Here is a 23,084-nt window from a genome sequence, read left to right as displayed (position 1 = left end):
GACAGCAGTAGATCCCATGTGCAGTTGACATGGAAGTTTTATTTGACAACTAGTGTTCTCCTCTGTAAAGAGCCAGAGTGCTGCTGACGGAGACACAGTGTGAGATGAGAGCATGTGGAGCCAGACATGCAGGGTGATGGAAATCTGTGCGGAGTCACTGTGAAAAGTGGAAACATGGGAAATACTAAAGAAGCAGACATGTCTATGGATAACACTGAATTGTTTTGTGTTTACTGATGCTGAACATATGACATCCACAGTTTGATTTGTTGTTTAGACTATGGAAAGCCTGGTTTTGAATGTGGGTAAACAAAGTGTTCCTGTATTATGATGGTTTGACTCCATTTTTTTTACTGCATGATGGGTAAACAGGATGTAACTTCATCATAGGGTGAGGAGCATCTGAACTTACAATGGTTGACTTAATTTTTAACAACAGTGGGTTTAGCTGAGCAATGAATGCATTTTCAGCTTATTACGTTTACTTCTTACCATGGGCTTATCAAGATGGCACTGCACAATAAGTTGAGAAAGATCTGTGTGGATGAAACCCAATCATGACCAGGAAATTCTTAGTAAAAATTAAAGTAATCATTTGTGCATGTTAAATACAGATTATGACGTAGCTCTAATCGTGGAGCAGGAGATGTTGTCTGCTGGGCCTTTCCTGCTTCTTTAGTAATAAGTATCAGAAGAGTCATCTCCTTCCTTCTAGAAGATCATTTTCATATCTGTGAATGACCTTCCATATGCTGTCTGTGTCCACACATGATGACAGTCAACTGTGAAGAAGCTGAAATGCTGGGTGTGTCAGTGTGTAAAATTGGGGAAACTGCCTGGATCATGAACCATTGACATAGACAAGCCCTGAGCTACTCACATCAGCGCTGCTGGCTTGAGTAGTTCATGACTTGCACTGTTGCTCAGTCAGCTCAGTTTGCCTCTTTTTACATCCTGTGGAAAGGATCAGACATAATAATCCAGAAACACAAGATAAAATAGAACTGATAAGCAAAATAACCCGAGTTCAATGTGAGGCCCAAATCAGTTGTGCTACTAGTATCTCAGGCAGAAGACATGAATGAATGTTAAGATCGTGCTCACAATTGTTTAATCTTTATTAGGAAAATCTGTACATCTCTGAGACTTATTAGAGACTCAAACTGAGGAAGCTGAGCTAATATTATTTGTTCATGAATCATACTTTTATGATAAAATCATATCTCATTAACCATGAATTGCTATTACAGTGTTAGCTTTTCTTTAGAAGACAGTCTCTGCCTGATGTGAAATAACCTTGGGTGATAGAAACTATTGCACGTATTAGAGCTTGTCAATTAGCCAGGAAAAAAAACCAACCCAGAAAAACAAAAACAAAAAAACAGGAAAAAGCACACATGGTTTTGCAGTAGTGTACAAGTTGGGGACATTTGGATAATTTGTAAATAAAGGAGTTTCTTACATCTTCTAGAAAACTCATGGAAGTTTTTAGACAAGTTAAGGATTTTTTTATCTGTTTACTTTTATTTTTGAATTATTTTAATGTATTCATATACAATATGGTTGATTTTTGTGTCCCTTTACCAATTCCTCCTTTTGCTCCCTTCCTCTCCCCTTAAGTTAAGGAACTTTTTGAGTCACTCCTACATCCCTGATACTTTGCTAATACAAAGGTCGAAATAAACACACAAAAAATGATGATATAAAAGCTAATAAAGCTAATAAAAGTGCTATATTGGATAATTTTGTCAAAAACACAACCTTACCCTACGTTATAATCCTGTCTTAACCCTCAGAAGATAAATATCCTGAGAGAGTCAAAGAAATTATTACAAAATATCAATGTCCTATCTGAGATTTTAAATAAAAAAGATTGGAAAAAAATTCTTTTTCCTTCTTTCTTTCTTTCTTTCTTTCTTTCTTTCTTTCTTTCTTTCTTTCTTTCTTTCTTTCTTTCTTTCTTTCTTTCTTTCTTTCTTTCTTTCTTTCTTTCTTTCTTTCTTTCTTTCTTTCTTTCTTTCTTTCTTTCTTTCTCTCTCTCTCTCTCTCTCTTTCTCTCTCTCTGTTTCTTTTCTTTTCTTTTTTTCTTTCTTTTTTTTTTGACTGTTTTAAGCCACTAAATTTTGGGGTAATCTTTTATGTATTTATTTATCTAAATTTTATTTTATTTTGTCAATAAATTCTAACAGTCTACTTCATTCAGGTGATCTGTTTCCTTTGGAAAGCTGCTTTGTGACTGCACATGATTTCATATTAACATGAGTTAAATTTCTCTATTAAACAGCTGTACATAATATAGACAGATTGGCTACTCTCTTAAATCAGCACATTAAAAAGACAGCCGAGGCTGCTTCTTGGTCACACATGACCATCCAGCAGCAAAATCCTGGGGAATCTCTAAAGGTGAAGCATGGACAGAAACAAGACTCAAATACCCTGTGCACACCTTTAGGTGGATTTTCTTCAGTTTTGTTTTTTTTTTCATGGGAGTTGAATATGTTTTATTTATCATCTGCCTATTTTCTCCATGTTTTAAAATAATTACTGGACAAAACGCTTCAACTCTTTTAGTTGATAAAAAGCTGTTTGTTTTGTGTTTCCAAACTGTGGCGGTGATACACTAATGCTTACATCTACTGAACTTGTCAACATTCTAAACACAAGAGCATCCATGTCTATACCCACACACATATGTATGCTTTTGGAGTAGAAAATGGTAAATGCATACTTTGCAAACAAAGAGTGTTTCTCACCTCTGTTAGAGACTTCATCAAAAATGTAAAATTTGTTTTAAAATGTACGTATACATGCACTCACACTTACCAGAGAGTTGGCTATTATAAGTTTCAGGTAGGTACAAAAATAAATAATATAGAAGAAAAAATAATGCTTTAGTAGGCTCTTGTCCCCAAAGCAGTCCTAGCCTAAGTTCTATCTAATCTAATCTTTGAAAAGATGGTGATGCCAGTGAGATGGAAGCATAGATCTCTCCCTTTGTGTTCAAGAACAACTGAGAAGCTGTTCATAGATGAAAATAGCAACACATTGAGGGAAAAACACTTTTGTTTCCCCCACCTGAATGTCTATGGAGACCCACATACCTGGCACATCTGGAGATGGTAGGAACAAGGCAGAGGGACTGGGACTGTCAGTAATAGAGACATGATGGGAGCCGCTGTGGTTCCCAGTGTCCTGCTCTGCAGAGAAAACCAACAGCCAGCCCAGAAGCCCTGGACTCCCGACAGTTCCTCATCTTTGCAGACCCAACCTGTCTGAGCCAATGCCCCTCTCCCTCCCCAATGTCTTCTCTTACCCCAGGATCCATCAGTTGTCTTTCTTTATATTTACCCAGATGTGCTGCAAACTTGTGATGCTATGATGGTAGGTACAAATTATTATACTTCTGTCCAAACCCACATAAAGCACACCACTTAGAGTAATCTCAAATATAAAGTAAAGATTGAGAATGATAATCGTGAGCCAATTAAGCTCATGCATTGTAACAAATGCCATTATTTTTTATCTCACTTCTATTAATTTTTGAAGGGTTACAGTTATCAAAATGTTTTTCTCTCTGTGTATGAAGCATAATCATTTTTTTTTCTGTAAAATGCAAGAACAACCAATTTCCCCATCAAGTAAAGTAAAAATTGGGATTTTTAAATTAGTCCAAAGTGGCTTTCAGGACCTTAGTTATAGACTGCTGCACTGATGCCATAATAACCCAAATGTAGGCTGGGTCTGGTTTTGTTTTGGTTTTCTTTTCAATATCCGAGGCTTCATGCATTAAGTTCTGGAAATGTTCCCATTGTAAAGCAGTGATCTGTTTGGATTACACCACTGGTATGCTTCTTGACATGTTCTGCAGAACCCATGTTGACTGCCACGTAGTCATCAAGGCAAAAATAAATAAATAAATAAAAATTCACGGTCTCCTCCTAGGTGCACCATTCACTGGAAATCTACTCGTTGCAACAAGAAACCTCCAATTTCACCAAAACCTTTCACAAACTTGGAATCTTCTCGTGAATTCTCAGTGTAGCTTCAAAAGTTGTATACTTGTTAACATATCATTCCAAAAGGGAATGTTCTTAATCAGCTCACGTTTTTGTCCTGTCTCTGTCTGTAAAATGAGATTTATCCTTTCCTTGTTCTAGAATTAGAGAAGTTTCATCTCTTCTGTGCCTTGGCAATAAAAAATTTATCTCATTGTACCCAGGATTTCATAGACCATTAGAATCTCGATATCCACCATTTCTAAAGCCTTCAGTGTGTCTTCAATGCCAAAACTGTACTTGACCATGTCCTGGCTGATTTCATCAATGTATCATCCTAATAATTTCTTCTCTGTAATGAATTTCACAGTGGGGAGGACTTTAGTAGGTAACTCAATAACTAATTTGAATCCATTTTCATCACCATAGGATATATGGACTAATTTTAAAAATTTTCATTGCAATCTCTGGTCAAACATATGGAATAAATTAGTTCAGCTTTAAAGTCAGCTGGTCCAGCTAAAATGAGACCATCCAAATTCACTCTGTCCCCACAAGTAGACAGCTGCACAGCAGTCTCTGCTGCTTTCCCAACACAGTCATGTCACTTTTCCACTCTTAAATGGTGTCAACCAAAGTAAAACCACCACCTGCTTGAGGAAAAACAAATAAAGTTTATTTGAGAACTTGATAATTGATTCTAGAATTGGGCAGCACTCTAGACCAAAATGGTTCACAATGCTCCACCTCACCACACGTGCAGGTCATATTTGTAGCCATGGAAACGGAAATACCATATGGAAACATCAAATGTTCTGCAGGTGGCATTTCCTTATATGGTCATTTGTGGCAGCATTCATCCTCTGATTGGCTGGAGGTTCACTTGCTGTGATTGGCTGAGACTTGCTTGCTTAGTTACAAGAGTTTACTTTCTGGTTAGGTTACCATGACTTTATACACCATGTAAGGTTACACATCACTATGTACAGAGAAACCTTTAGGTAAAACCCAAAATATGTACACAGGCAGCATTAGGCCAAATTTGTTTCAGAGTTTTCACTTAAAAGATTAGCGATGCTCAAGCTGAGGAGGCCGCTGGGCTATATCTTAGGTGCCTGGGCCAGACTGATGCTGTTCTCTTTGTCAATGGGCAAAATGCAAGGTTGACCAGTCTCCTCTGCTGTGATTCTTTGGTAGATCCGCAGTCAACTTTTGCAGGACTTCCTTGGAGTGTGCCAAAATGTGAGCCACTAACATCAACTACAACAAAGCCAAATGTGGTATCGTGGTACTTCGTTATAAAGATTGAGACTTTGTTGTACAGATGTAATGGCTCCAAGACTGAAAGGTTGGCTTCCTAGTGAGTTAATGTTAGGTTTATTTCCAAATTCATCTGCTAGCATTTTTGTCACTCCTAAAATCTCATCTTTGGGAGAAATAAGAAATGATATCATTCTGGTGCCAACAGACAGTGGAGGCCAGTGGTCTGAGCCCCGGAGCATGGTTTCCTTACACCCAAAAGGAGGGAGAAACCCTTCTCTGGCCATCCATTCCCAGGAGCTACTACTCAGAGGTCCAGGAAGCAGGAGGTAGCTGGTGCCTTGTTCTCCCAATGTGGCCATGTGTCATGACCTGGGTATCCTGAGGAGTCTGTGAACCCAGAGGGCACAGGGGTGGGAGGGCACTCACCTGTGGGCAGCCTCCACACTCTTACTGAGTGTCTTGATCTTCCAGATCTCAAAGTTCCTGTAGGCAGCACTGGGGGCTTGTCCACTTTCTGGCCTCCTCCTCCCTAAAGGCCCAGTGTCTGGTGACATACAGGGCAGTTCCCTCTCTCCAGCAGCTGCAACCTGCTAATGTAGGCCTGTGACATCTCTTCTTCTAGGGGAGAAGTGAGGGTGGAAGGTCAATCAGAGGGGGCAGGTGCATGGTGACAGCTCTGTGCCCTGGCCTCCTGTTGACTCCTCTTGTAGCATCCTGAAAGGAGCTCACCTGTTGGCTGCACCTGCAGCCCTGATGTCCTGTGTGTAGAGGCAGGAGGCAGGAGGCGTCACCTTCCATCCTGCCAGCAGGCCGAGCGGGCGAGATTACCGCTATGTTGAGGGATGCTGATAGCTGAAGAGTTGTCCCTGTGTGAGGATGGGGAGCACATAGGGACCTCTGTACCTTCTTCTTAATTTTGTTGTGATTCTAAAAATTCTCTAAAAAATAGAATTTATTGGAAATAAATGGCACATACAGTTGGGAGATATGTTGACCATTTCTGAGAAATTAAACTTAGACTTACCATGTGACTAAACAGTACTGCTCCAAGTCACTTATCCAACTGACTTGAAAACTTAAGTTTACACAACAGGCTTCCTCATGGGATGCTGCATCAGCTTCGTCAGTGGGAGCCATTCCCTGCTCTCTGAGTATTGCTGGCACAGTGACAGTCCATGAAAAGTTCCCGTCGACTTAGAGTGTGTACATGTTCCTATTTTTATTTCCATGATTGCTCCAATCCATCTGTTAAGGAGGGGTGCTACCTAATCACCCCATCATCTCCCCAGCACCAGGACAGCTGTCTTCTCCCTGCTTTTGTCACAGTGAGGGTGTGGGTTGTCACGCTGTCTCGTAAAACTTAGTGCACAGCAGGTCCTTGGATCTCACACATCTCAGCTCCATGAAAACTGTTCCTGTGGGCATGTCCCTGGTCATGTTGACTTTGCCCTCAAACTTCTGGGCACAATTTATGTCACCATTATTCAGGTTGACTCTTCACAGCAAGCGTTTGTCTCAGGGCCTGTGACACCCAGTGCATGGCACAGCAGTGAAGCTGTATCTGGAAGCCAAGCAGGAAACCTTCACTGAGGCCCCAGGCTTCCTCATCTCAGCCCCAGATGGAAACAGCTGGACCTTGGAATGGGACCCTGTGGAGTGGAGACTAGAGTGGAGAAAATCTCTCTGAACTGGCCCCAAACTCTCCTCAGCCCTGGCACTGAAAAGTCCCTTACTTTTTTTGCTGCCACCAAGAAAAGCATTCTCCAGCTCCATTCTATAATGAGAAGCTGTGCTCTGAGCAGACTCAGCAGGGAAATGGGTGGTCACTGAGTGATGTTCTCAGAACACAGACATATCTGTATGTACCTCAGTAGACCTCAGTTTAATTGCATATTAATGAGGTAGAGCATTTCATAGCTCAAGACCTGATCATCTGAGAAGGATTAAATAGAAAATACATGAATCATTCAACAGTGCAATGCTGAGAGTCCAAAGCCTAAGCCCATCAGAGAATATGCGTCTCTCACCACAACACTGAACTATGTGCGGACAGAAACCCTCCCTTTGAGGAACATGCTCCATATTGTGAATCCACATTTGAGTAGTAGGGAGAACCCATGGAACATTTATGGTTCCATAAGTGTCCAAAAGGCCGAACAGGTGAATTGACCCTATTTTGATCCCACCAGACACCAATCACAGCCCATTGGTGACTCAGACAGTGACCACGGTACTTTCCACAAGTGTGCAGAAGGACACACTGGTAGTGGAGAGGCCTACTGGACACTCTTGAGGATTTCTCTAGCACCTCCCTGGGTGTCCTGAGCTCCAAGCTGCTTGACAGAAAGACCCCTGGTTCTCAGACTAACCTTGTGATGAGTTACCCAGTGCTGTGTTTCTGATTATATTGATGATAAGAATCAAATGGGGATCTTCATAAACTCACAGTTTTACAAAATCTTGCCTTGGAATTTGTGTTTTGAATAAATTTTGGTCTTATTTTTATCTCTGCATAAGAGAATTTATAAAAGTATTTACATAATTTCAGTTTATTGCCATTGCTCCTCATTTTACTAATTGTTTTTCAGGTCCACTTGGACCCATGCACCTGCCACAATCCCTGACCTGCACTTTTCCTGTCACACAGGCAGTCCAGGTAACAGAAACCAGCCCAGATATAGAAATGTGTTATTACTGGGATCAGTGTGTCACCTCAGATTCTGATCCGTGTGAGTAAATGAAGCCATCCCTGTCCTCCAAGCCTCTTACTATTAAGATATCTAGAAGCACTGGAAAACTCCTCCAAATGTGGCTCCCTTTACATTATTGTGTAAGATAAATTCTCCCAATATAATAAAATATTCGTATGAATATCAGAAGTCTTTAAAATATTTTGTTTTCTTTTGTTATTTTTTGTTAAATGATGATTCATACTCCAAGAGAAAACCTCTCTCTGGCCACTTCTGCACCTACTGCAGAGGCTGGAGCCTGAGTTCAGTGGGTCCTGAGGGTTCCCTTCTTCCCAGTCCTGCCTGTTTTTTGAGGTCTTATTTATAAATTCTTTGCCCAGTCCAACTTCCTGAAATGATTATTCTGTATTTTCTTTAGGGCTTTTATAGTTTCCAGTCTCATATTTAAGATTTTAATCCATTTTGAGTTGATTTTGCTATTTGAGTAGAGTGTGGGAGTAGTTTCTTTCTTCCATATGTGGATATCCAGTTTTCCCAGCACCATTTGTTAAAGAGACTATCCTTTTGCCAATGTATGTTCTTGGTTCCTTTGCCAAATGTCTTTTGACTGTAGGTATGTGGATTGATTTTTGTGGTTTCTATTCTTTCACTTTGGTCCATGGGTCTGTGTTTATGCCAGTACTGTGCTGTTTTAGTTACTATAGCTTTATAGTATAATTCAAAGTCAGGTAGTGTAATGCATCTGGCTTTATTTATTGATTTATTTAGCTCAGAACTACTTTGGCTATTTGTGGTTTTTTGTCATTCCTTATGAATGTTAGGATTATTAATTTTTTAAATCACTGTGAAGAATGTCATTCACATTTTGATGGGGATTATATTGAATCTGTGGAGCACTTTTGGTAGCATGGACAGTTTCACAATTTTATTTCTTCCATTCCATGTACACGGAATGAATTTCCATCTTTTTGTGTACTCTTTAATTTCTTTCAGCAGTGATTTGTAATTCTCATTGTAAGGATCTTTTACCTCTTTTTAAAATTAATTCCTAGGTATTTTATTTGGTAGCTATTATGAATAGACTTTCTTGAATTCTTCTTCTGATAGTTTGTAATTGCACTATAAAAATGCTACCAATTTTTTGTACATTGATTTCATATCCTGCAATCTTACTAAATTCATTTATCTGTTGTAAGAGTTCTTATAGAGTCTTTAGGTTTTCCAATATAGTCATGCCATTTGCAAACAGGGACAATTTGACTTTTTCTTTACCAATTTTGATTCCCTTTATTTTGTTCTCTTATCTGATTGCTCTCGATAGTATTTTCTTTACTATATTAAATAGGAGCGGTGAAAGTGGACATCCTTGTCTTGTTCTTGTTCTTGAAGAAAAACTTTCAGGTTTTCCCCTTTCAGGGTGATATTGGTTGTGAGTTTTTTGAATATGGGCTATTAGTGTGTTGAGATACTTACATTCTAGACCCAATTAGTTGAAAGTCTTTATCACGAAGGGAAGTTGAAATTTATTGGATGCTTTTCTGTATCTATTGAGATCATCATATCTTTTTTTCCCCTTGATTTTGTTGATGTGGTGTATCACAATTTTTGATTTGCTTATGTTGCACTATCCTTGCAATTCTGGGATGTATCCTACTTTATCATGATGTATAATCTTTCATGTGTTTCTGTCTTCTGTTTGCTAATATTTTGTTGAGGATTGTCATATTTATGTTAATCAAGGATATTGGCCTGAAGTTTTCTCCTTTTTTCATATCTTTCTCTGGTTTTTGTATCAGAGTCATGCGGGTCTCACAGAATGAGTTTGGTTGAATTACCTGTTTCAGATTTTTGGAATAGTATAAAAAGCATTTTTTATTTACATTCTTCTTTAAAGGTTTGGTTGGATTCAGCTTATTTTCATTATACTGAAGCCACAAGGACATGGTTCACAAACACCTGGATGCACTCCGTAGGAGCTCACAGTACACCAGGGTGCCCATGAGCAGCTCCCCCCAAAGCCACTGGCTGAAACACTATCTGTGTGATAGTTTGTGCAGAATGATATCTATTCTATATTCATGTCTCATTTTTACAAAGCCACTACTATTCCCTTTGTGACTAATATCCACATGCATTTCTCTGGCAATTTCACACACACAGAACAGGGGAGGGTCTCAGGAATTGGTGAACAAGAAAGTGCTTTCAGACTTACTCACAGGCCTTTAGGAGCCACAGCCTGAGCCACACCTGAGCTTCAGGTAAAGGGCCAGAGACCTGGGATTTAGGAAACAGAGACCACATTCTTCATTTTTAGGGGCAAGAAAAATAAAAGCTAGATTAGAGAATAAAGACTGTGGAGTGAGAAAATGGATTAGGAAGTAAAGGGTCAACTTGACGAGATGTTCACAGTTGTCAGATGTTCACAGTTTTACATGAGAAGAAGAGACAGATTTGAAACCTTTTAGGTTTTATAGGACTCTGATCTTGGCATAGACTCCCTCTTGGTTCTAACCTGAATCCCAAATGCTGCTCTAATTAGAGAATCCCACTGAGGTCTCTGCCCTGAGTCTGATTGGAAAAGCTCACCAGGTTCCCCTGAGCTTCCTCAGTTTTCTGATCCTGGTGACCACAACAAGTCATTTTTGCCTTCATAAGTGACATTCTACCTTTTGTGTGGGTGAGAACATGACATGAAACAATATAGTTTTTTGGTTTCTAATTCATAGATGCCAGTGGTAGTCACAGAATCATAAATCTTGAATAATTTTCTGAGCATCTTTTAGATGCAGCAGAAGCCACAGGCCCTAACAGGAAACCAGCCCTAACCTCCTTGTGCACCTGCTTCTGGGCTCCTGGTGCTCAGTGTGTCCAGCTGATCCCCTGGAGTTCCTCTGAATCCCTATAGGGTGGTTTGCCACTGGGCTCACACCGAATTCCCCTCACTGTGTGTCTTGCAAAGTAATACACTTCAGCCAATAAAAAAAGATGTTTAATGTTTATTTTACAACCTTTGGTATACAAACTTTCCTATCAAATTATTGTGGTGCACACCATACTGGAATTATAAATCAACTCTGTAAGGTATTATCATTACTCAAATCTTATAGTGCTCTTACCATACAAAATCTTCTGCAAATGTTTTTTTTAAAAAAATAGCACCCTTAAAATAAAATTTGCAAAACTTCCAGCATTTATATCAGTATGGTCCTCTCCCTCCAGGACAAATCAGTTATCACCTTATGACTCGGTAACTGGAAGTTTCATACATTTAGTGATTTTACCTGAAATGATAGCCTTCACCTTACTGATTGCAGATGTGGCAGAACATTGTAAGTGATTCATGCATTATACCAATTACTCTAACACCACAATGATGTTGCCTTACCCCACATCTCCTTAAATAGCCTCTGTATAATCATCCACCTAGAAATTCTGACTTTTGGAAGAGACATCAGAGACAAACAGCTTTCAAACCTTGTTGAAAGGACCTTATTTTGCAATGTTAACAACAAAAGCAGTAGTGACAGTCCTTGGGTTCACAGTTTACCACCAAAGCAACAGTTTAGAATTTTGCACAATGGCAAGGTTACTTCAATAAAAAACCTCAAACTGAGGATTCTCAGAGATATCCTAGAATCACATCTATTTTCTATTTTAGTTTGCATCTGCTTATAAACATTTTCCATCCCATTTTCTAGAGATCCTAGGTTGTAATCCACCCTCATTCAGTTCTTGTTTTTTTTTCCCCTCTTCATTGTAATTGCTCTGTGCTGTTCTTTTTCCCTCTTCACTGTAATTGCTCTGTGTACTAAGGACTCTGATGCCATATTTTTACTTGCAACTACTGACAGCCATTGAGTCCACGCCTCCCTCTTCTGCATTGGTCCCCATCAGGACAAGCTGACAAGAGGTCCTGGGTCTTAACTGCTTTGATCCTGGTGGGAGATTCTAATCATACAAACCCCTGCCCACATGTAGAATCCCTCAACACGGTCCATTCCACACACAAAACAAAAATCCCAGTCCAGTCTCTTTCCTAGTTCTCTAAACTCATTTTAGGTCTGCCTGGGAGTCTTATGCTGTTTTCCATAAAGTTCTCAATTATATTAGTAATAAATATTTTAAATGTGCTCATTGTGTGTCACCACCAGACTCAACACAATAGCCTTCCTGTCTTGCAAAGGCCACAATAACTTGTGCTGTGAGCAGGTACGGAAATGACCACCAGCCATGGGTTTCTATCTTCTTTTGCTCCGTATACTTCCTGGCTCTGAAGCCTGACAGTGAACCTGCACAGTGAACCTGCAGAGTGAGAGGCTGCCTGCTGCTCACCCTGAGCTTTGGGTTATGCTGAGCCATGCTACACTGCTGAGTCCTACAGAAAATCTACTATGGATTTAGTCAGCTTCAGTCAGGAGTTTCAGTAATTAATTAACATTAAAAAGGATAAGTATGGACTTGTGTGCTTGGAATCATTGTTAAAGTGAACTTTGGCTGTGTGACTTGGACTGGGGCTATGTGCATGTCTTACAGTGAATCATGTGTGTTCATCCAAGAACAAGCTGTGTGGACCCTGTGCTCGGGGAGAACAACCATGTTGGAGACTGGTTGTGTCTCAGTCAGGTGTTGTTCTGCATTCTAAGGTGCTCAAGGAAGAAACTATTCAATATACAATGGATGGGTTCTGAGGTGGACACATGTGTAGAGGAAGACCAATCCATATTTTAAGAGCAGTCGTTACCTGAAAATTTGCTTCGAGTAGTTCCACACTCCTACATGCAGGAGGCTGACTGGAACATTTCAAATACCTCTGCTGCTTCTCATGCCTTTGTCAACAAAAATACTCATGAACCTAGGTTATAGGTCAAAGAGCCCCTGGCCCCCTCTGGGACAGCCAAGGGGTTAATGTAAATATTGACATTGGGAGACTTATAACCCTAATAATAATGATTTGATGTTTTATTGTGGAAGAATCTTATAGATATGGGAGGGGTAGAGAAGAGCCTTGTGAAATGTGGTTAGTAGGAAGAAAGAGTGGTAGGAGGAGTAGGAGCAAAAGGAGAAAAGGGAGGAAATTCATTAGGATATAGAAAGAGAAAACCACAACTAGAAAAGCATTCTGCAGAGTGACCAAATTAAATATCCAAACTTATGAAAAAAGTATGTGATAACATAAAAAGGTGATTCTTGGTTTATAACGCACTAAACTGTAAGCTCTGAATTAATTGCCTGCAGAAATTCACCACTGGCAAGCCTTCATGGTCTAAACACTGAGTATTCAATTAATTTATAGCTGAAAATCACTCCAAACAATGAAAAGGCATCACTGGACTCTTAGGGTAATGACAAAATGTGTAACAGGGGACAAAGAGGAGTGTCTCATCTTAGCTATTGAAACTACTGCTTTGCCCCAAATCCCCATGGTCTTTACTCTAAAATATACCTTGGTGGCCTTAGGCACTCTGGCTCAATGAATAACAAATTAAAATTAAACTGAGTCCATGACACTTGGACTTTGGTTTGACAAAATGGGATGTATCCCACAGTTAAAGTAGTTAACATGGATCAGCATGAACTAAAGCATGGACTTTGAAGGAAATGGTTATTGGCATGTGTGGTCAGCACCCAAGGACGTGTTCACTTGGTGAACTTGCAAACAAGTAAACAACCGAGAAACGTCAAGGATCACAAAAAATCCTTGAGAATGTTTGAAGCTGTGAGAACACTTTCTTGGGATGTTCCCAGGAGACACATTATAGATAAGCAAGTGCTTGAGAAGGGAGGTAATGGCCTTCTGCTCTTGAGAAAAGTATAACAGAATTTATGCATTAATACGTCTCTCGCATGCACAACTTGCTAAATGTAATAAAAGCTGTGACAGCGGCTGGGTCAGCGCTACTCACCTGAGAGAGCAGTGGCCCCCGCTCTTGACCTGCATCTCATCTGCTGTGTCTTTCTTCGTGTCTCTGATCATTTTAATCAACATCTGGTGCCCAATGTGGGGCATGAAAGGTAAGACATGGGATCGGATGGGACTGAGGAGGTTTTTACTGACGGCGAAGAGTTCTGCCATCTCTTCGGGAAATTTTGAGTCGGGGCAAAATGGGGAACTCCCCGTCAGTGTTAAGTGATTATATGGCAGTATTGAAATCATTGTTGACGGCTTCAGGATGAAAAATTAAAGAGAAGGTTTTACTTTCATTATTACAAAAGATACAGAAACATTGCTATTGGTTTACTCCAGACAATAAGAACCAATTCGATTTAAAAATTTGGAGGCAGGTCGGTTAAGCTTTATGGAGAGCTGGTCAGGCTGGAGAAGTTACATCGGCAGGGGAATGGGAAGCTTTTAACATGGTGGCTTTAGCCTTGCAACCTTTTCAATCTGATTCAGATGATAGCAGTCAGCATCCTCAATATGATTCAGAAAATCCACAATAGAAAATTCTTTCTTCACATATATATGAGACTCCTCCTGAGCCTCTGCCCCTCCCATGCCAAATTCAGAGTCTGATGATCATTCTGATTTTTCCAATGATGAGACTGAGATTCCAAAACCTGAATGAGAAGGGAAATGTCTTATTCAATCTAAATCATACCCACCATTACCTAAGACCCCTGATGATCCAAAATTGGATGTTTTGGACGATCTTTTTTAAAAACTGGAGGCTTGCTTACAGGATGCAAAAGCTTTCCCTGTTGTACAGCAGAAATCAATCCCTCTGCTGCTTCTGCCTCTGGCATTCCGCATCGTATTTTTAAATTTCCAAATTCACCTCAAATGGCAAAGATCATGTTAGATGCTAATTCAAGGGCTCCCCAAAAGACTCTTCCTGACATGCCTCCTAATGGATTTTTTAATTTTCCCATTTTAAGACAGGAAATGACTCCTAATGAAGAATTTCCTAATGGATTTTTTCAAGTGCAATATGATCCTATCAGTTTTCAATATTTAAAGATACTTAAGCAGACTGTTAGTACTTATGGTATTACTTTCCCTTATGTTACTGTACTTTTAATGTCTTTTGCTGAGGTCAATTTACTTATCCCAAAAGATTGGGAAATGCTTGCTCATATGACTTTGGAATCTCCTCAATACATGCAGTTTAAATCATGGCCGTGAGATGAAGCAGAAAGGTTGTCTCGCCTAAACGCTTATCAGCGTAATGGAGGGCCTGATGTGGAACAACTTACAGGTACTAGTGCCTGGGCTGATCTTCAACAGCAATGTCAAATGAACCCTGCTGCCCTTGCCCAATTATAGGCAATTTGCCTTATGGTTTGGCAGTGGATTCAAGACTCAGGACAATCCCCCCAACTTTTGTTAAGATAATGCAAGTTCTTAATGAACCCTATACTGAGTTTTTGGCTCAGCTTCATGTTGCTGTCAAAAGAGCAATTAGTAATGAGCAAGCTCAGGCTGTTATGCTCGGGACTCTTGAATATTAAAATGCTAGTGCAGACTGTAAAAGGCTAATACAACCAATCAAACAATCTGGAGGAGGTATTGACAAATTTATAAATGTGTGTCGAGATGTTGGTTCAGGAACATTCAATGCCAGTCTTCTTGCTGCTGCCCTCCATTCGGGGGTTACGGGCAGACAAACTAAAATGTTATAAATGTGGGAAGATGGGTCATATTAAAAGAGACAGTTGTAAGGCAATAATCCTCCTCCAATGGCACCAGCCATACCGCCTGGAGTTTGTAGACGATGTAAAAAAGGAAAATATTGGACTAACGAATGCCGATCTAAGAAAGACAGAGATGGTAATTTACTGTCTGGAAATGGGCAAGTGGGCCCGGCTCAGGGCCTCAAGAGAAACAATACAAGCTCTTTCAAGTTCCAATATCCAGTGACTCCCACGACTCAGGAAACCAATTTTAAAAGAGAGTACACAACCTTTTTTCATGCAATGCCAGGAAGCGCTGCCCTAGATAGTCCCTGCATACAGGATTTCTCACTTTCTCCTGAAGATGGCATTAAATTAATTTCTACAAATGTTTATGGCCCGTTACAAAATAATTCAATGGGGTTGTTAATTGGCCAAACTAGCTTAATTAAACAAGGCATAACTGTACATATTGGAGTTATTGATTTTGATTTTACTGGTCATATACAAATTATGATGTCAGCTAGCTGACCGGTTAATTTTAAAATTGGACAAAGAATTGCTCAACTGTTGCTTTTGCCCTATTTAAAAGGACAAACCAGTCCACACCTAAGGGACGGTGGATTTGGAAGTACTAATGCTCATGTTTTTTGGCAGCAATTTATTAAGGACCAGAGTCCACAATTGACTGTGTCATTTAAAGGTGGAACTAACTTGAAAGAGCTTGTGGATACGGGCACTGATGTTTCTATAGGTTCTTTACAACATTGGCCCCAAGCATAGAAAGCTCATCCTATTTCTACCACCTTCATAGGTGTAGGAACCTTATCCAATATTTTACAGAAAGACATACCTATTGAATGTTTTGGTCCTGAAGGACAAAAGGCCATTCTTCAACCTTTTTGTGCTAACATCGCTATTACCCTGTGGGGGAGGGGCCTATTGCGGCAATGGGGCGCTATGATTACTATTCCAACCATTTCAGAAACAGCTAAAGAGTTAATGTTTAAGGAAGGTTTTGATCCATCTAAACCTTCCATAACACACTTACCTCCCGAAGTTTCTGTTAATCGTCAAGGTCTTGGCTACACCGTTCCTTTTTAATGCGGGTCACTGTGAAGCGCCTCACTCTGCCCATAAAATGGAAACAAACTTAACCTATTTGGGTGGATCAGTGGCCCCTGAACAAGAAAAATTGGAGGAGCTAAAATTATTAGTGAAAGAACAACTTTCTTTCGTATATATTTTAGAAAGTTTCAGTCCTTGGAACTCACCTGTATTTGTTATTAAGAAAAAATCTGGCAAATGGAGAATGTTGACTGATTTGAAAAGATTGACTCTATAATGCTACCAATGGGACCTTTACAACTGGGACTTCCACATTTAGCTTTACTTTCTCAACATTGGTCTGTTATTGTTATAGATCTTAAAGATTGTTTTTTCCACATTCCTTTGCAACCAGAGGATACTGAAAAATTTGCTCTCACAGTCCCTGTTTTAAATAAAGAAAAACCTGCTTCTAGATATCAACGGACTGTTCTTCCACAACGAATGACGAACAGTCCCACTATGTGCCAACATTATGTCAATCAACCTTGGGAGATTTTATCGGTTCAATTTCTGGATTTGAAATTTATTCATTATATGAATGATATTTTAATTGCTATGCCTCCAACTTTTTCTTGCCTAAAATTGTTACAGAATATTCGTGCCACACTTCAGGATTTTGGTCTTTTAATTGTGGAGGATAAGATTCAATAACAGCCTCCTTTTTCTTATTTAGGACAAAAGATTACTGAACAAATCATTATTCCCCAAAAGGTACAAATTCGAAGAGATTCATTGTGGACTTTAAATACTTTTCAGAAGTTATTGGGAGATATAAATTGGCTTCACCCTTCATTGGGTATCCCAACATATGCCTTGCATCATTTATTTTCAACACTAGAGGGCGATCCAACCTTGGATAGCCCTCTAGTGTTAGCCCAAGAAACCAAATCTGTTACAATAATTGGAAAATATTATCCAAAACGCTCAATTACAAAGAATTACTGACTATACAACTTTACGACTTGTGATTTTTCATACACCTCATTCACCCACTGGTGTGTTACTACAACAAGATAATATTATTGAATGGCTTTTTCTTCCGCATAAAACTACTAAATCATTGGAAACATATATAGATAAAATTTGTTTTGATTATTAAAGGACGGCTTTGTTTTTTTTTCAATTAACTGCTCAAGATCCTTGTATTATTGTACTGCCTTTGTCTCACAGAGATGCAATCCTTATATGCTTTGAATGTACGGTGGCAATTGGCTGTTCATGAATTTTTAGGAAGTTTTACATTTCATTATCATTCTCATAAGATTCTTCAATTTCTGCAGAGAATGTCTTGGATCCTTACTCATTGTGTTACATTTTCTCCTATATCTAATGCAAAAACATATTTCACAGATGCTGACAATTTTGGCCTGGCAGGATATACAGACACAGTAAATCATAAAGTCCTTCAAAGTCCTTATACTTTGGTTCAGAAAGCTGAATTATACGCTATATATTTACTTTTAATTGATGTAGGAAATAGTCCTTTGAATATTCTTTCAGATTCCCAATGTGCTGTCCAAGTGGTACAAACTATAGAAACTGTTACTGTTCCTTCTGATTCTAATGAATTACACGTTTTATTTTGCTAACTGCAGCAAGTTATTCACTCCCGTTCTTCACCTCTTTTTGTTACGCACATTCATGCTCATACCAATTTTTCTGTACCATCGAGTAAAGGTAATGCATTAATCGATAGTCTTGTAGGTTCTGTTTTTCAGGCCACTGAGGCTCATTCCCATTTGCACTGTAATGCTCACTCTTTGCATCATGATTATCATATTTTATTATTTCGCTTACTGCAGCAAGTTATTCACTCCCGTTCTACACCTCTTTTTGTTACACACATTCGCGCTCATACCAATTTTCCTGTACCATCGAGTAAAGGTAATGCATTAATCGATACTCTTGTAGGTTCTGTTTTTCAGGCCACTGAGGCTCATTCCCATTTGCACTGTAATGCTCACGCTTTGCATCATGATTATCATATTTTATGGACTCAAGGTCGTGCAATAGTACAACAATGCCCCATACATCAAAATTTAGATGCAGGTCCTTTATCGGCTGGGGCCAACGACCATAGGAATGCTCCTTTACAGTTATGGCAAATAGATGTTACTATTGTTCCTGAATTTGGTAAATTGAAATATGTTCATGTGTCTGTGGATGCTTTTTCAGGCTGTCTGTGGGCAACACCAATAGCATCTGAGCGTGCTGATGCAGTTATTTCTCATCTCTTGGAGGCCTTTGCTGTCATGGGGATTCCTATATGGTTAAAAACGGACAATGCCCCTTCACATTTATCTCAGAAATGTCAGTTATTTTTCCAAGCCTATAATATCAAACATTTTACTGGTATCCCTTATAATAGTACAGGTCAAGCCATTGTTGAACGGCATAACAGAACACTTAAATCTGTATTACAAAAACAAAAAGGGGGAGACATATAGTCTCTTGGGAATCCCCAAGATGACGAATAGCCTAAGCTCTATTTACTCATAATTTTTTGAATAGAAATGCAGAAAATTCAACACCAGCTGAAAGACAATGCGCACATGTATCTAGTGAACCACTATAACAACCTATATATTATTATGATACACTCAAATCCCTTTGGCTTCCAGTGGTAGTTAACCATTGGGGCAGAGGTTATGCTTATTTCTCCACAGATACTGAATCCTTTTGGATACCGGATAAGAGGATTAAACTGAGAAGTGGCTCAAATGAGAAAGAAGGAAATGGAAGAGGTTTGGAAAGACATAGCGGATCTTCAGATTGACCCAAATAGCCGGAAAATATTTCGTTATCTGCTACCAAGCACTCAAATGACGACTATACCAACTTGGGGACAGACAAGGAAATTGACTCAAGAAGCGAATAAGATCATTGAACAACATAGTCATGGAGGTAATGCATCGGGAATGTTTTTGGCCATGATGGCTTTGGTGTCCACTCAGGTTGGTTTTGTCACTGCTGATAATCATACTTATTGGGCCTATATCCCACATCCTCCCATTAATTGGGCCATTTCTTGGTATGATGCCCCATTGTTAGTGTATGCTAATGACTCTAGATGGATGCCTGGACCCTATTCCCAGCAAGGACCTTTAAAGCCTGAAGAGGAAGGGACTAATGTTACAAATTATACAGTGTGATCGAGGGGACCTCCTATTTGTATTGGACATGGTGATCATTGTCTTAAAATTGCACCCCAGGCATGCTTAACTGTTACAAAAATACTACAAATAAGGAACAGTTATGACGACCGTTTTTGTTAAGTGCCTATAGTTTCCACAATTCTTCATTTGATCCTAATGCTTCTGTACCCCATATTCCTCCCTGTCAAATACCTATTCTGAATCAGTCGCCCCAAAGGGCTCCCTGGACTACTTGTAGTGGAGAAACGGCCCAAGTACTGGTTAATACTTCCTATGGAAATGTCATTGATTGGAGTCCTATTGGGTCTGCTCGGACCAAAGGTCATGCTTCAGATGTAAATGAGACTATTGTATGGCACGGTGGCGAATTTGTACCTCCATTTCCTCATTTACCATATTATCCATTACAAAAAGATTTGTGGAAGCTTCCTGCATCTTTATATCCTTTACATACATGGATTGGAGATATGATTAATTCCTCATCAAACTATTCCTTAAACTTCACTCTAAACAGTTTCATATATGTTCGCAGTTGTGTACGATTACCTTATTTAATGATGATTGGACAAATTAATTGAAAGCAAACCACTGGTGAGATAAAATGTTTAGGTAATTGCTCATTATATACTAGTTTAAATCATACCATGAACATTAATTTTTCTAAAGATAGTTTATATATCTTGAAGGGAAGAATCAGCATTTGGTTACCAGTAAAACTTAATCGACCATGGCTGGACTCCCCTACAATATGTAGCTGAGTCTTTGCTAAAACGTTCCCATCAGTTTATTGGAACGTTAATAGTTGTAATAATGAGGATAATCCTTGTAACTACTACTGCAACAGCTACAACAATATTTTTACAAAGCTTTATTAAAACTTGGCAAGAAGTAGCAGAGTGGCATAAGAATTCGCATGATTTATGGTCCAGTCAATGCCAAATTGACACAAATACATGAAGGAATAGCTGATTTACAGCAAGCTGTGACAATGTTAGGAGATCAAGTTATCAGCCTACAAAGACAAATTCAAATGAAATGTTATTGGAATCAGACTAACTTTTGTATAACCCCAGTGCCTTATAATGAATCTTATGGGGAAAAAGTTAAAATGCAGTTATTGTATCGTAACAATCTAACACAAGAGATTTTGCGGTTACAATCTCAAATTCAAAACACTTTTCAAAAGGAATTTCAACCTCTCTCAGAACAAAATGTTTTTAAAGATCTGCTTGATAAGTTATATCAATTAAATACTATCCCTCATTTAAAGGCTGCTTTTATATCTGTTGCCAGTATGCTTATAATAATTGTATGCTTACTTTTGCTTTTAAATATAGTCTACGAGCACTGCCAAGAACAAGGATGAATGAGTGAGCAAAGGCACGCTATTTCCTCTGTCATATGCTGCAAATGGCAAAAACAAAAAGGGGGAGGTGAAGGAAATGGTTAATGGCATCTGTGGTCAGCATCCAAGGACGTGTTCACTTGGTGAACTCGCATACGAGTAAACAACCAAGAAACGTCAAGGATTGCAAACAATCCTTGAGAATGTTTGAAGTTGTGAGAACACTTTCTTGGGATGTTCCCAGGAGGCGCGCTATAGATAACCAAGTGCTTGAGAAGGGAGGTAATGGCCTTCTGCTCTTGAGAAAAGTATAACAGAATTTATGCATTAATGCTTCTCTCGCATGCACAAGCTTCCTAAATGTAATAAAATCTGTAACAGTGGCTGGGTCGGCGCTACTCGCTTGAGAGAGCAGTGGCCCCCACTCTGCAACTGCATCTCATCTGCTGTGTCTTCCTTCACGTCTCCAATTATTTTAATCTACAGACTTCACTGACTGAAACCCGGCCTATGGGTCCTCTTTAGAGAACAGTGATTATCCTAACTGCTCTTCTTTGTACAAGCCCACTTTAGCCTGTTCATAAATTTGGCAATAACTAGCAGTGCCTCCCAGTGAATTAATACAAAACTTAGTGTCATAATCCTACACAATATGGTCCCCACACCCATCATATTCTAATTACTGACTTTATTCCCTCACCAATGGCAAATGTTTTGCTAATAGAGGTTTGGTTACTACCTTTCTCCAGTGTCCATTTCAACAGCCTCTCACCCACATTTTGGCAAAGTGACTGATGAAAATGAACCTATCTCTATCAGCAAATATAAAACAAATGCCAACCATGAGGAAGTTGAAAAATGTACTATTGGCCCTGACCTAACCTTCTGGGAAATAAGGCATGTTACAGTGTCATGCAGATTGCACTACCCTAAAAAGTCCCCTGTGCTTCCCAAAGCCAAACTCTTCTCTTTCCCCAGTATCCCTGGCAACCACAGAACTGCTGTCTTTCCATAGGATTTTGAATTTTCTATAATATTATATGGATAAAATTATATAGTATTTTTTCCTTTCCAATTTATCACACTTTGCAAAATGTTGTTGCCTAAATTAACACCTCCTTAATTTGCGTTGATGGATGGTATTCCACTGTATGGATATACCACTATTGAGCGCCCTCAAATACTGAAAGGCATCTTGCTTGCTTTCAGTATACAGTGATTAAAGGTAAGACAACTCTAATCTTTCCCTTGGAAGTTTTCGTGAATAAAAATCTTCAAATCAGCCCAGTAAACAAGTAAGAACACAGTTTCTACATCGCACCGGGAAATTAATTTTTACTTAAAAAGAAACTGCTGCGATGTCTTCCACAATGCTTGTACCATTGTTCATTCCCATTATCATGAACAACAGTTTATTCCTCTGCATCTTTGTAGCACTTGGTTTGTGTATTTCCCATTTTCAGCCATTGTGATAGGTGTTCAGTATTATTTCATTGTTACTGTGAATTTCATTTTCCTAATGTCAATCGATGTTGAGCATCTTTCTTTATTCTTATTTTCAAAACATGTTTTTCGGTGAAGTATCTTTTCAGATTTTCACTTATTTTATATTTTGTATTATGTTTTTTTTTCCTGTGGAGTTTCAATTTTTTTTGTACAATCTAGATATACGTCCTTGCAAATAATTAAAAGGAAGAGTATCAGAGGAGAAATAAATGAAAGTAAGATAAGATTTTATTTGTGTTGATCTAAAGGATAACTGCTTAAACCAATGATAGTAACAGTGTATTGGTTGATCACAGTGTATGGATACTAGAAATTAATGACAGCAACGTTATAAAGAAAGGTAGAGAGGAACTGGGAATATTCTGTATAAGGTGCTTTCACTAGATGTGAAGTGGAATAGTGCTATTGA

General features: G+C 39.0%; 1 pseudogene; it reads right to left on the bottom strand.

Moving 5' to 3' along the window:
• Positions 1 to 4,100: 4,100 nt before the first annotated feature.
• LOC103608468 lies at positions 4,101 to 14,021 on the bottom strand (annotated as a pseudogene).
• Positions 14,022 to 23,084: the final 9,063 nt, after the last annotated feature.

This window comes from Galeopterus variegatus, unplaced genomic scaffold (genome assembly GCF_000696425.1).
Source record: "Galeopterus variegatus unplaced genomic scaffold, G_variegatus-3.0.2 Scaffold8449, whole genome shotgun sequence".
NCBI classification, from domain to species: Eukaryota; Metazoa; Chordata; class Mammalia; order Dermoptera; family Cynocephalidae; genus Galeopterus; species Galeopterus variegatus.
The sequence above is the reverse complement of the archived record's forward strand: the minus strand, read 5'-3'. Positions and strand labels throughout refer to the sequence as shown.